The sequence below is a fragment of the Spermophilus citellus genome (assembly GCF_964194105.1).
Source record: "Spermophilus citellus genome assembly, chromosome: 12".
Taxonomy (NCBI): Eukaryota; Metazoa; Chordata; class Mammalia; order Rodentia; family Sciuridae; genus Spermophilus; species Spermophilus citellus.
In genome coordinates, this window is record NC_138198.1 from 13,632,741 (window position 1) to 13,646,953 (window position 14,213).

The 14,213-nt window shown below is 44.2% G+C and overlaps 1 pseudogene across 1 annotated transcript in view; it reads right to left on the reverse strand.

The window, feature by feature from the left end:
• Nucleotides 1-1,085: 1,085 nt before the first annotated feature.
• Nucleotides 1,086-14,213, reverse strand: part of LOC308631827 (nucleotide sugar transporter SLC35D2-like) — a 49,874-nt pseudogene continuing 36,746 nt past the window's right edge. The window contains exons 10-12 of the transcript XR_014024311.1: nucleotides 3,800-3,878; nucleotides 2,631-2,713; nucleotides 1,086-1,664 (exon numbers count right to left, since the gene is read on the reverse strand). The product of XR_014024311.1 is annotated as a nucleotide sugar transporter SLC35D2-like (transcript). The remainder of the gene's footprint in view (nucleotides 1,665-2,630; nucleotides 2,714-3,799; nucleotides 3,879-14,213) is intronic.

Below are 14,213 nucleotides of genomic sequence, written 5' to 3' on the forward strand. Positions count from 1 at the left end.
CTCAGTGTCAGTTTCTCCTCCCCCCCCCAAAATTAACTAGTATTAGTTACATTTATGTTGCTGTGCCACCAATTTCCAGAACTTCTTCATTTTGCACAAGGGAAACTCTACACCTGTCAAACAACTCCCCACTTCCCTTCCCTCTGCTCTGGCAACCTGCGTCCTACGGTGAGTCTCTGGGAATTTGACTGCTTTAGATGGCTTATCTCACTTAGCGAAATATCCTCGAGGTTCATCCATGGGGGAGCACCTGTCAGAATTCCCTTCCTCTTCAAGATGGAATGGACCGTACCTGCAGACTGCATTCTGCACAGCCATTCGCCTGTTGATGGACACTTGGTTTGCTTCCATGTTTTGGCTCTTGTAATACTGCTGTGAGCCCGGCTGTAGGGACACCTCATCGAGACCTTGCTTTCAAGGATTATGCTTTCATGGCCAAATGCCCAGAAGTGGACTGGCTGGATCACCTCCCCTAAGAGTCTACTACCCTCCAACTGCTACACTCCACTTCCCTCTCCCCGTGAGGGGGGGACTGAACTTGAACCACCTGGCCCTTGAGGTCCATGCCCTGTGGGGCTGCCACACACATGAGCATTAGTAAGTGTGCATGCCTTTCTCCTGTTGCTCTATTTCCGGATCATTTGAGGCAACAACATAAACCTTTAGAGAGGGAGGGAGAAAGTCTCCTGTCCCCACACCTGCATCACTACGATGGGGACAGCCCGTTTCCTGATGGAGAGGGTAAAGGTGACATTATCCATTCAGGTGCCTTCCCATACTCCAGCCGTCTGGGTGGTAGGGAGCCTGGGAGGAGAGACCCCTTTGCTTAAAGCCTACCTAGTCCGAATTTCAAAGTCCCTTGAACAAACCTGGAGGGGGATGTGAAGAAGCAGGCAGAAAAGCACTTCCATACTGACGGGTCAGACCCTGAGGCTGTTTCTCCACTGAGTTACTCTGTCATTTTCCCAAATGTGCATCCTAAAAGGAGGCCCCCATTGTCCCTTTCAAGATAGAGTCTTCTACGTGGTGAGAAAGCGACCGTTTTCTGTCTACAATAACATCACAGCAGGACACATACATAGAAATGGCTTTTTATTTTATTTTGATAAGATGGAAAGGACCCCAGCATAGCTTCAATCAAAGCTAACGATTTTCCTGGCAGTTCACTGGGTAGTTTTATTAAAGTAGATTTGCTTAAACTAAGAGGGAAAAAAAAGGTCTCACTGACCCTTGAAATTAAGGCAAAGGTGCTGGTCAGGAAAGTCACCACTGAGTGTTGCCCCCCCGCCCTCCAAGAGCCCAGGGCAGGGAAGGGGAGCGCTGTGTCCCTGCACAAGTCTCACTGGCCGGTCTGAAGAGCCCCGCTGCCAGCGGCTCAGGTTCTGTGCAGAGCCCCAGGGCTCAAGGCGCAGTGCGTTGAGGTAGCCGTCTTTGCATTTTACAGATGTTCCTGTGGGTGCTCTTTGACCACGAGTGGACGTCCCCCGCAGGAAACTTCTGGTCTCGCTGCCCTGCTAGGAATGCCCTCCCCCTGCCCCCAGTCTGCATCCTGCCCCAGACTCTAAGGCTTCAAATCCAGGGGGGTGCTTTCTTCATCCACCGGCTGTTTAGGTTTCAACTGGCCGCTGAGTGTCAAGAAGGAGTACCTCAGGCCACCTGCCATGCTGGAGGAGTATAAAACAGTGAATACTGAAAGCCGGGAATTCCATGGTGCTGCACCAGCGGTCGCTGACACTCTTATAAACAGAGTGATCTTAATTTGGAGGACTTTTCTCAGATCTGGGGAGCGAGGGGGGGCTTCCTTGAGTTTGTGGATTCCTTGATGAGAATTTCTCCTCTTATTTACAAATCTTTGGTAGCAGGGAGTGGGGGGTCGGGGGTCTGATCTGACAGAGAACATCAGAAACAAAATAAATGTTTTTTTTTTTTAATAAATAAACTAAATTTCCCTATGTTCCATTATCCTAAGCCAACAGCCCCCGTACCTGGCCCAAAAATACCTTTCAAAAGGCAGTTAGTAAATTCTCACAGCATCTTTTGAAGTATAACACTTTGAAGGCAAAAGTTCATGAAGCCACTGGGCAGGAGGAAGACAGGTAACTTAGGGGACGTCTCTTTGAGGAAGATACATGAATCAAATTCAGATCCTGGCCAGGTGAATTTTTATGACATATGTCCCCGTGAATCCACACAAGGGATTACATCATAAAAATAGAGGAATTGGGGATGGGGGGTATAGCTCAGTGCTAGAGCATTTGTCTGCCGTGAAGGAGGTTCTGGGTCTGATCAGCAGGGGAGAGAGAGGGAGGGAGGGAGAGAGAGAGGGAGGGGGAGAGGGAGAGAGAGAGAGAGAGAGAGAGAGAGAGAGAGAGAGAGAGAGAGAGAGAGAAGAAGAAGAAGGAGGAGGAGGAGGAGGAGGAGGAGGAGGAGGAGGAGGAGGAGGAGGAGGAGGAGGAGGAGAAAAACCAGAGAGAAACTGAATGATTCAAGTAAAACTAGTCTAGAAACTGTAATGTTGTAATACTTGCTGGCTTAAAATGTAACATCTCTCTTGGCTCTTTTGCTTATTACATGTCAATCTTTAAAAATGTGATTTTATTGAAATAAGTTCATTTGAAAATATCACTCACCAAATATTTAACCCTATAAAGTTTAATAGGGAGAAAATGTAGTCTCCACCAACTAACATTCCAATGTAGGCGACAGACACGTTCTGCAAGAGGAGAGAGAATCTGTCATTCCATGTGAAGGATGGGGTGGGGGGGATACATAGAACAGGAAAAATCTGAAGCTAGGCAGTCTACTTTTCATAGAGTTTTGAAGAGAGTAATTTTTCATGAATATCCAATAAGTGAATTAAAAAGCATCACAGGTGGTTTTATAAAGAAATAGAGCACCTGCCTGGCACACGTGAGGCACTGGGTTCGATTCTCAGCACCACATAAAATAAAATAAAATAAAGGTATTGTGTCCACCTACAACTAAAAAAATACAAAAAAAGAAAGGAAGTAAAATATGATATAATAACAGAAAACTGCATTATTCTCTGCCCCTGTCTGAAGAGTTGAATTGTAATCAGCTTGCCAGATCCCATCTTTTGAGTGATGAATTTTAGTCATATTGAACCTAAAATTGAACAGAGTAGAGGCATCTAATAAATTCCAAGCAGCACTCTGTCCACTGTATGTAGGAGGCCTTGGGCAGCTGACAGACAGGTCTACTGCCCCTCACTCCAGGAAGTTGAGTGAATAGAAAACCAAGAACCTGCAGAAGGGAATTCAGAAACTCCAGCCCTGTTCATTCCTGTGTGTGTTCAAATGCGTGCGCACATACACACACACACACACACACACACACACACACACACACACTGATCCACAACTACAACTGAGCACAGACCTGGCTGAAAATCGTCCTTCCCAGGGTCCCCTTCTTAGTAGCCAGTCCTTCCAGAAAACTACACTGTAGCTCACAGGTGATCACAGGGGTTTGTATTTGTTCCTCCACCTTCTCCTTCACTGCCCCAGTCGCCCCCTCCCCACTCACCCCCAACTTACAATTAATAATTTGTTTTCCTTTCTAAATTAGCAAGTCCTCCCTCTGTTGGATGCATTAGGGGATCAGAGGGAGTGAGGTGGGGTCACCCAGACCCAGATGCAAATGGCACAAGGAGCCCTTCTCACTAGCCCTCGACAGCAGCAAAACCAAGCTCAGCTTCCATGTATGGTTTGGACTTAGCCCCGCTCCCCACCCCCACCCCACCCCCCACAGCTGTTCACCGAAAGGCCCCTCCACTCACCTTGATGGCACCAACCACCGCCGTGGTCAGGGCTGAGTTGTAATAGCTGCACAGAACCGTGGAGTACATCAGGAGGAACCTGAGTCAAAGAAAGCAACAGCTAAGCTTGTGCCTGCGCGTGCTGGGGGCCACAGGCAGAGAAGGGAAGGACAAGTACCAAGGTCATACAACCCATGCCCTAAGACACCTCCACCAAAGATATCCGTATCCCAGGAAAATGGCCCAGCTGAGCCTCAGCCACACTCCTAACCTGGGGTTGTTCTCATGTTCTCCACGCATTTTCCAATAGTCTTTCCACAACATGGAAAGGAGATTTTTAAAAACCACCTGAATCTTTCACTTAGCGGCTACGTTACCCCAGTGGTGTGGACCCTCCAGTGGATTCAGAATCACCTGCTGCTCTTTGCACACACACCGCAATGCCCAGCAGAGGCTCCCATTCCACTGGCTTGAGGTGATAGAAAGGTTCCGCAGGTGATTCTCATGTGTGCAGCCACATTGAGGATGTGGGTGTTAGAAGTGAAAACCAGCTGATCGAGTGCTGGCTTTAGGCAAAGAAAATTGGAATTAATAGATTCCACCTGCCATGGTATTCCTGTACCCTCTTACCAAAGTTAATTCAAGCACTTACCACTGCCAGTAAGTACTGGCACTTACTTGTCAGTAAAATGACTGCAGAATTGTGACTAAGTGCCAGACAGGAAAACATATATACACAGGATAAAAAGGTCGAATCCAGTCAGAGGTAAAGAAGTGAGTTGATTCTTATCAGGTACTGAAGGAAATTAGCCAGGACCTAAGTGGGGTGCAAAATTCCACTCACCCACATCACATGGTTAAATGTTGAAGAGATTAATATTGAAACTGGCTGAGTGGCCAGGTGTGGTGGCACATGCCTGTAATCCCATTGGCTCGGGAGGCTGAGACAGAAGAACTGTGAGTTCAAAGCCAGCCTCAGCAACTTTGAGGCACTAAGCAACTCAATGAGACCCTGTCTCTTAAAAAAAAAATAGGGCTGGGATGTGGCTCAGTGGTCAAGTGCCCCTGAGTTCAATACTCGGTACCCAAAAAAGAAAATTGGCCAAGTGAAATTTGAAATGTACATGGAATGCATAAGATGCGTGGGGTTGTAAAGATAAACCCCAGGTGAAAGGTATGAGCTTGGGTCCCCTACTAACAAAGCAAAGTAAGTTTGATTCCAAGAAAGAGCTGATGCACCTGGGGCAGGTAAGTTCTTCCTGCCAGTCTCAAGTGCCGGGCTCAGCCTGCTGCTTGTTACCAACAGAATCAGCGTCACAGACCTTCAACGCTGGAACCCCGCTTGACCTGAGTGTGTTTTCTACTAGGAATGGTAGAGGGAAAAATATTAGAGCTAAAGCCCATCAAAGTTTACAGGAGGAGTAAACCACAAACCTGAAGTCTGTGACCTTCAGAGGAATGTGTACGATGGTTATTAGGTAATTAGAACAAGTGGGCAAGTTCGAGACCTCTGTGGTTTTAATTTGAAATGTGTAACTGATATGAGACTTGCAGTTTTAATTTGAAAGGAATAAGAGTCTGAGTAAACCTGTACACAGAATTTGAATGTTCGCTTTAAAAACTGACGGACAGACTGGGGATGTAGCTCGTTGGGAAGAGCACAGCTTGCCCGGCACACCCCAGTCCCTGGGTTCTGTCCCCAGCAGGACAATAATGAAAAACTGATTGGCCACATTTCCAAGTTTGCTTTATTAGATTTCAAAGAGCTGCCTAAGTGCATAAAGAAACCTATTAGCTCTGACAGCCAGCCCCAGGGGTTGGGGTAGTCAGGAAAAACCCAGCAGATCACAATTGTAAATGCAGTTTAAAACGTTTAAAATGGTTGGGGGTTCACTAAGTTGTGAATGGAACGAATTCACAGTAAAATGTTTAGTAGATGTAAATCAGTTAAGCTTGAGTCAATAAACCGCGAATCAAATAATGGAAGCTGATGTCTTTACCGTTGTAGAAAAATTACTAACTTTACGAGCAGTGTATTTAGACGATAAACTTGGAAGATTCGGAAAAACCTATGTTTTAGAATTGTTACAATTCAATGAATTCAACATTAGTTTAGAGAACTGCAATAATCCTACGCAAGCCTAAAATGAAAAGATTTAAAAAGTCAATGTGGCGTCACCGAGTGCAGATGCACCTTGGCCTTGAAGAAGCTAATCCACAGCATCAGCCCTGGAGGGACTCAGAGTCCAGAAAAATAAGACATGTCCAGTCAGAGAGGACAGGCCGGCTGCTTCCTGCAGCCTTCTGAAACTTGAACACAGCCTTCAACCAAGGAAAATCATGAATGCCCTTGTTTTTATCTTGGCTTTAAAATCCCAATTCTAAAGTTCCAATCATGCGACACAGGAGACCAACTGCACCTCAATGAAAGCAACTCGGCGTGCAATCAGAACCTGTGGATGGGATCTAAGATCCCAGTACCAGGAGTGTGGGTGGCTAGAGGAACCCTCTCTGACAGCTGTCTTAGTGACAGAAGGCTTCCAGCCAGACAGGCTGCATTTCACACCATGGCCACTAGATGTCCCCAGAGAGGGAGGCTCTACACCACTAGGATCAAAGTAGAACGTAGAAATTATTTTTAAAGAAACCGTCTATTTCTATATGCAAGTAAGTACTTGCACTGCACGTTGGATAAGACCAAAGCTTCGAACTAAAAGAGACTCTGTTAACTCCACACAAAAGAAACCACACCACTTGTAACATCAAAAACATCAACCTCCATGTCAGCAGTGTTGATTTTTAGATTAACAAAATGCAAAGATATTTTAAAACACTGCTGAATTCTAATTTTTTTCCACTTTAAAACATAATATTATCTGTGTACCTTTGAAATATAATGGCACATTATTATGCACAGTTTTTCTGGTAATAACTGCCAGCTGAGTGTTGTGGCTTATGGGGCCCCCAGTAATAGGGTGCCCAGGTGGAAACCCAAAAGTGACCTGAAAAATAACTGATTTACCCGAGGTTAATCTGGCCCGACCACGCCAGTCACAAACAACTCACATGACCTCGCTTACTGTTACTGGTTACCTTTCATGCACCAGCACACACAGAAATTCCACGCAAATGTTCAGATAATAGAAGATCACTTCTATATGCCTCCTACCAACCTTGGATAAAACACCTATGTTTTCATCCAAGGTTTCGGGTGCAGAGCTCCCTCCTCAGCGTTGGCCATGGGCACTAGACTCTGTCTTCTCAGGGCAGGCCATGTACTCTAATCTCCCCCACACTTTCCTGTCCTGGAGATGGCCACCAAGGCCCTGCCCCATGTCCAGGAGGAAGGCGGGCTGCACAGAGGCCAAGAGGAGCCTGCACCTTGCTGGGTTTCCTAGCTGCCCTATCAGCACTGGATTCTGCCCTCTGCCCAGGCCCATTTCTACAGGGTTACGGATGTCCACAACTGAAGTCACGGTAAGAATCCAAAAGGACAGGAATCACAGGGCTTCTGCCCAGCAGAGCTCATGGAGGCTCACAGAAGGAGATCAAGAACAGACTCGCCCACCTGGCCACACCCCAGCTGCACAGCAATGGGGGGAGCTCCTGCACTGGGGGCCCTTCCAGACCTCCCCTGTGTGTCCATCTAGTCTGTCCAGCTGTTTATTTGCATCCTTTAAAATAAGCTGGTCAGTCGGCAGAGTTTCCCTGAATTCTGGGAGACATTCTAGCAAATTCCTCAAACTCAAGGAGGGGGTGGTGAGAACCCCAATTTTAGCCAGTTGGAAGGCCTGGGCTTGCCACCGGTTCAGAAATGGGAGAGATCTTGGGGACGGAGTCTTCAACTTGTCAGAACTGAAGTCAATCAGGGGACACCGGCTGGCGTCCACTGCAGAATCGATGGCTTACTCCCACACCCTAAGAGGTCACAGGCGTGACCTGTGTGGTGAGGGGACAGTGGGAGGAGCTCAGTGTGAGTCTGTTTTTTTCCACCCAGGACCGAGGCACATTTTCTGTTTTAATTCTAGATTTCAAAGAATTTCAAGTAATCCCGGCTTCCTCGCCTCTGGGAAGAGCTGTATCCAGCTCAGGACCTTGTCACCTGCCAGATGCACAAGGTCATGGGGTACACATGAAGCATCTTTCTGAAGCTCAAATCTTCCACTGACATCTTCTCAGACATGAGATGGAAACATTCACACCCAGGACGGGTTCCGTTAGCCCCCTGACCAGGAAACCAGCAGGATCCAACTTTCTCCTGTTCCTACCTCTTCAGAAGAATGAGTTGAAAATACAGAAATAGGGCATTTGGGGGGCTGTGAATAGGCAAAATTTGATACTTTGGGGTTTCAATTAAGGAATCCATTACTGCTTCAATAGAATCAAAGGGCCTGCCTCTGGGGCAGAAACCAATTAGGATAATCCTCTTGGGGCCCAGGGGACAGTGCCAGCCACTGGAAGAAAGGAACTGGAAGCTGTAATTTCTCAGCAAGATTAAAAAGACCTGCGGAGCTAGTTTCTCAAACATCTAGTCTGTCGACCTAAATCCCGTTCTGTATTTTACCTTAGCTCTAAACCATCTTGCCTCCTATAATCCAGTTCACCTTCCTGAAGTAGCTTCACTCCAGGTAACTCCATATGCTATACTTACAAACCCCTGGTGGCACAGAGTTCTGTTTCCTAATACTGAGTCCTCTGCCTGATCACATAGAGTGCTGTTTCTTAATACTGAGTCCTCTGCCTGATCACATAGAGTGCTGTTTCCTAATACTGAGTCCCCTACCACAAATCGAAAGGAAGTCAAACATCCATCCTTCTACCATTTCAGCAATTCTTAGCATACTTTTTTAAAGAGTGTAATAATTTCTTAATTATATTCTCAACTGAGAACAGAGGTTTGGTTATTGAGGAAGGCAAGTTTGACATGCACACTTGGAAGCAGTGAGATGAACCCAGACACTGAGCCCGGATCTCAGGGAGTCCCGCACTGGACATGCCTGTGACTAACCCTGAGATGCCCGATGAGCATCCATCAGGAAAGAAAGGACTGCCTATGCCCAGGGCCAGTCCCCAAACACAAGGATGTGGTCAAAGCTTGCAGTGGCTTCCAGGGCTTTGGAAATGCAGATACTTCAGCCCACGGGGGTGTCCTTTGAGAATCTGCAAGGAAGTAGGATTCTGAAAAATCCACCAGGCCAGAATCAAAGCTTCCTTCCACAGCACTTCCAGAGTTAAAAGGTAACCACGAGAGGTAAAGTGTACATAAAAGAAGAAAAACGTTTGAAACCACGGGCTGTATATAGGGAGAGCCAAATCTGCCTGGCTGCAGAGGACACCAGGCTCAACAGGCTGCCTCCAAGAACAGATGATCTAGCTCAGGAGGCTGAGGCAGGAGAATCGCAAGCTCAAAGCCAGCTTTAGCAACTTAGTGAGGCCCTAAGCAACTCAGCAAGACCCTCTCTCTAAATAAAATATATAAAGGGCTGGGGATGCGTCTCAGTAGTTAAGCTCCCTGGGCTCAATCCCAGTACAAAAAAAAAAAAACCCAGCATTTCTTATTGCACATATTCTATGTGTTTAGCATGTTCTCTATACTATTAAACCACTCAATTCATATAACTTCATTCCTATAAATCAGTTACTTTAGCTCATTGTTCTCTGAGGCTCGGGGAGTTTATATATAACTTGCCCAAGAACCCTCAGCTCATAATAAGTGGTAAAGCTAGAGTTCAAACTCAGGTCATCTGAGTCCACAATTCACGTCCTTAAGTGTGGGATGGCACCAGGATTTGAGTGTCCCCTTAAGACCCACTTCAAAAACTGGCTTCTCCTTAGTTTTTATCCTTAGGGTTGGGAGGAAGCTAAATTGTTGATGATTTTATCATGTTCCCTGACTTATTCACAATACCTTTACCTTGGTGACATTTCATGGATATTGACGACTGATCATAAGTTGACCAGAGTCTACTTGTTTTCTAAGAAGCCCTGTAGTAAACGGGGAGGAAACGCATGGTCTCGGGCCCAGAGTCTAGCCCCTGAGGGACAAGCCCTTGATTGACAGCTCATAGCAGGGGCTGCCACCACATTACCACTGAGGTGGCTGACTTCAGAGGGTTTACCTCTTGATTGCTTCATGCCCTGTGTTAGGGTTTGGATCTGAGGTGTCCCTGAAAGCTCCCGAGTTAACGCAGGATTTTCAGAGGTGAGATGATTGGATTGTGAGAACTGGAACCTCATCAGCCCCCCAGTCTGACTGGACTGAGTGGTCACTGTAGGCAGGTGAGGTGTGGCTGGAGGAGGTGGGTCACAGGGGCATGACCTGGAGGGGTCAGCTTCCCCCCACCCAGCTTCCTTGCTGCCATGAACTGAGCAGAGGTCCTCCTCCACCACCTCCGCCATGATGTTCTACTTCACCCTGGGTCCTGAGCAATGCACCCCCATGGACTGAACCTCTGAGACCAAAGTACATTTCTCCTCCTCTAAGTTGTCCTCGTTGGGTATTTTGGTCCCAGCAACAAAAAGCTGATTAACATGCTGTGATTGGATGGTAAAGGGCCAGGCAGACAACAAAAGCAGATTCTTATCACGTTTATGATGAAATGAGAAAGACTGAATCCTCAGCCGGGGGAAGAAGCTGGGCTGAGTTGATGTGTATGACTCGGGTTTTTTTGGTTTGTCTGTTTGTTTTGTTTTGTTTTGTTTTGTTTTAAAAGAGGAAAAACAGAGAGGGAGATGGCTTGACAAATGATGGCTCACAAATGTGGCTTTTTTGTTTTCCTCTCTGGGTTAAATGTTCTCCATCAACAACAGAGACATCTACAAATATTTAATCCAACTGATGCCTCCAGCAATGGCTGAGTACCTAAGGACCTTCGCAGTACAGAAAAGCCATGTCTGGAAAGGACACGTTCATTAAGACATTGTTGGTCTTGAAAGAGTCACCTCATTGTGAAGCAGACAGTAGGAACAAGATGGCGACCTTAAGGTGGGGACCATGGTGCAACAGCTCCATCTGGGACCTGACACCAGGTCCAAAGCCAGGTGGGGAGGGCCACAGAGCCAGGCCCTCAAACATGGTGGACTCAGACAAGTCCAAGGCAACCCCTGGCTACCAGAAGAAGCAAAATCAGCTTGTCCCTGTAGGAAAGTTTCTAAAGTTCCCAATTTCAGGACACAGGACTGATTAAGATAAAGCAATATGCTCACAATTGCAGGTCACCAAACACAGGAGAGCAAACCACAATGACAGTTACCTAAGACGAAAACTCATACTTAGTTTCCTAAGAACTGAAGATATTGGAAATTTATTCTGTGAAGCCAGTATCACACTCACACAAAACCAGACAAGGTCACATCAAGGAAAGAAAAACTATAGACCAGTATCCCTGAGGGGCTTGGATGCAAAAATTCTTAATAATATGTTAGCAAATTGAGTTCAACAACATATTAAAAGTATATGCCACGGCTCGGTTAGTTTTATTCCATAGATGCAAGGATGGTTTAACATACACACGTCAATAAATATAACTCATCACATTAACAGAATTCAGGACAAGGATCACTTAGTAATCTCAATAGTTGCAGAAAAGGCCTTTGACAAAATTTGAAACCCATTCATAATAAAAACACTGAAGAAACTAGGGATAAAAGGACCCTACATAACATCATAAAGACGACATACAGAAGACCCACAGCAGACCTCCTAGTAAATGGGAGAAAACTGATAGCATTTCCTCAAAATCAGGTCAAGACAAGGATGTCCCCTGTTACCACTCCTACTTAACATAGTGCTAGAAATTCTAGCCCCAGCAGTTAGGCAAGACAAGGGAATAAAAGAGATTTTAAAAGGGAAAGTATATTTAGAATACCCAAAGAACTACACCAAAAGACTGCTAGAAATAACAAACAATTTTGGCAAAGTAGCAGGTTACAAAATCAACATACAAAAATCAATAGCTTTCCTAAACACCAGCAATGAATCTGCTGAGAAAGAAAGAAACCAGGAAAACAATTCCATTTATAATAGTCTCAAAAAAAAAAAAAAACCTAGGAGTAAATCTAACCAAGGAGGTGAAAGACCTCTACAATGAAAACTATAAAACACACAAAAAAAAATAAATTGAAGAAGACACAAGAAGATGGAAAGCCCTCCCATGTTTGTGGATAGGCAGAATTAATATTATTAACATGGCCGTATCACCACAGGCAATATGCAAATTCAATACAATTCCTCATCAAAATACCTATGACATTCTTTACAGAACTAGGAAAAAAAATAGTCCTAAATCTCATTTGGAAGAATAAAAGACCCAAAATAGCCAAAGCCATTCTAAACCAAAAAAGCAATGCTGGAGGCATCACAATCCCTGACTTGAAATTATACTACAGAGCTACGGTAACAAAAACTACATGGTACTGGCCTAAAAACAGACAGAGAATAATGGTGCAGAATAGAAGCTAAGAGATAAATCCAGACACCTACATTCATCTGATCCTTGACAAAGGTGGCAAAAACATACACTGGAGAACAGACAGCCTTTCTAACAAATGGCACTGGGAAAACTGGTTATCCCCATGGAGATGAATGAAACTAGACCATTATTTCTCACCCTACAGAAAAGTCAGCTCAAAATGAATCAAAGACCTAGAATTTATATCAGAAACTATGCAACTCCTAGAATAAAATATAGGATCAACATTCCAACATATAGGCACAGGCAACAAATTTCTCAATGGGACCCCTAAAACTCAGGAAATAATGCCAAGTTAATAAATGGGATGGCATCAAATTAAAAAGCTTCTGCACAGCAAAGAAAACAATTAAAAATGTGAAGAGAGAATCTACAGAATGGGAGAAAATCTTTGCTAGCTACTCTTCTGACAGAAGATTAATATCTAGAATATATAAAGAAAATTTACACCAAAAAAATCAAATAAATGGGCAAATTTAATAGTCACCTATCAAAATAGGAAATACAAATGGCCAACAAATATATGAAAAAGTGTTCAACATCATTAGCAATTAGGGAGACACAAATCTAAAAACTGCACTGAAATTTCATCTCATACCAGTCAAAATAGCAGTCATCAAAACTATAAATAATAAGAAATATTGGAGAGTATATAAAGAAGTTGGTGATACTATAAATTAGTACAACCACTATGGAAATTGGTATGGAGGTTACTCAAAAGTCTAGGCATGGATCTACCATATGAGCCAGCTATACCACTCCTCAGTATTTATCCTGAAGAATTAAAGTCAGCATACTATAGCGAGACATGCATAACCATGTTCAAAGCAGCACAATTCACAATAGTCAAACTATGGATCCAACTTAGGTGCCCATCAGTGGATGAGTGGTATACACAATGGAGTTTTATTCAGCCATAAAGAAAAACAAAAGTATGTCATTTGCAGGAACATGGGTAGGACTAGAGACCATTATAAGTCAAACTCAGAAGGTTAAGGGTCATGTTTTCTCTCATATGCAGAAGATAGAGAGGAAAAAAAAAGAAAGATGGGGAGTAGGCCTCATGGAAATCAAAGAGGAAAGAGAATAAGGGGCAGGAGGTGGTGAGGGAGGGGAAATGCTGGGAGGTGATATTGGCCAAATTATATTGTTATATAGTAATATTGTGTTGTGTGTACATGAACAGATAAGCAAGAACAAATCCCATCAGTATGTACAACTATCACGCACTAATTAAAAAATGGGGAGGAGAAGACCCAACCCAGAACTCCAGATATTGGAATCATCAAACACAGAATATAAAATAACTATGTGTGTAACACTCAAGAAATAAAAGGTATAATCACAAATACTAGTGAAAGAATGTTAGGAATAAATAGATAAGTTAGAAAAAAATCTGTGGCACTTGTATAAATAGAATATAAGATACTTAAAAATTTCAATAACAGGATAAACATTAAATTAGACACAGTTAAAGAGAGAATTAATTGGGCTAGGGATGTGGCTCAAGCGGTAGCGCGCTCGCCTGGCATGCGTGTGGCCCGGGTTCGATCCTCAGCACCACATACAAAACAAAGATGTTGTGTTCCCTCTCTCACTCTTTCTTTAAAAAAAAGAGAGAATTAATGATTGGAAGATACACATGAACGCTTCTCATACAACTATACTAGAGGTAGTTACAGTCAAGTTTGAGAATTAAAATGCTGATCAAAGAAATCATGAATTGTCTTAGTCCATTTACACATAACGAAAAGGAGTATATTCATCTTTTTCCCATAGGAAAAAATCTTTTGATGAGTAATCCCTGAGACAGTAATTGAAAGACCCTTTCAATATGGGTTAAGACTTGGATTCCTGCGTACTAGTGGAGCCTGGCTTACTTCTCTCAAGAGGAAAACTGCAGTGCTAGAAAGGGAAAGAAGGGGTACAGCTGATGTTTCCTGTTTATTCTTTTGCACTATTTG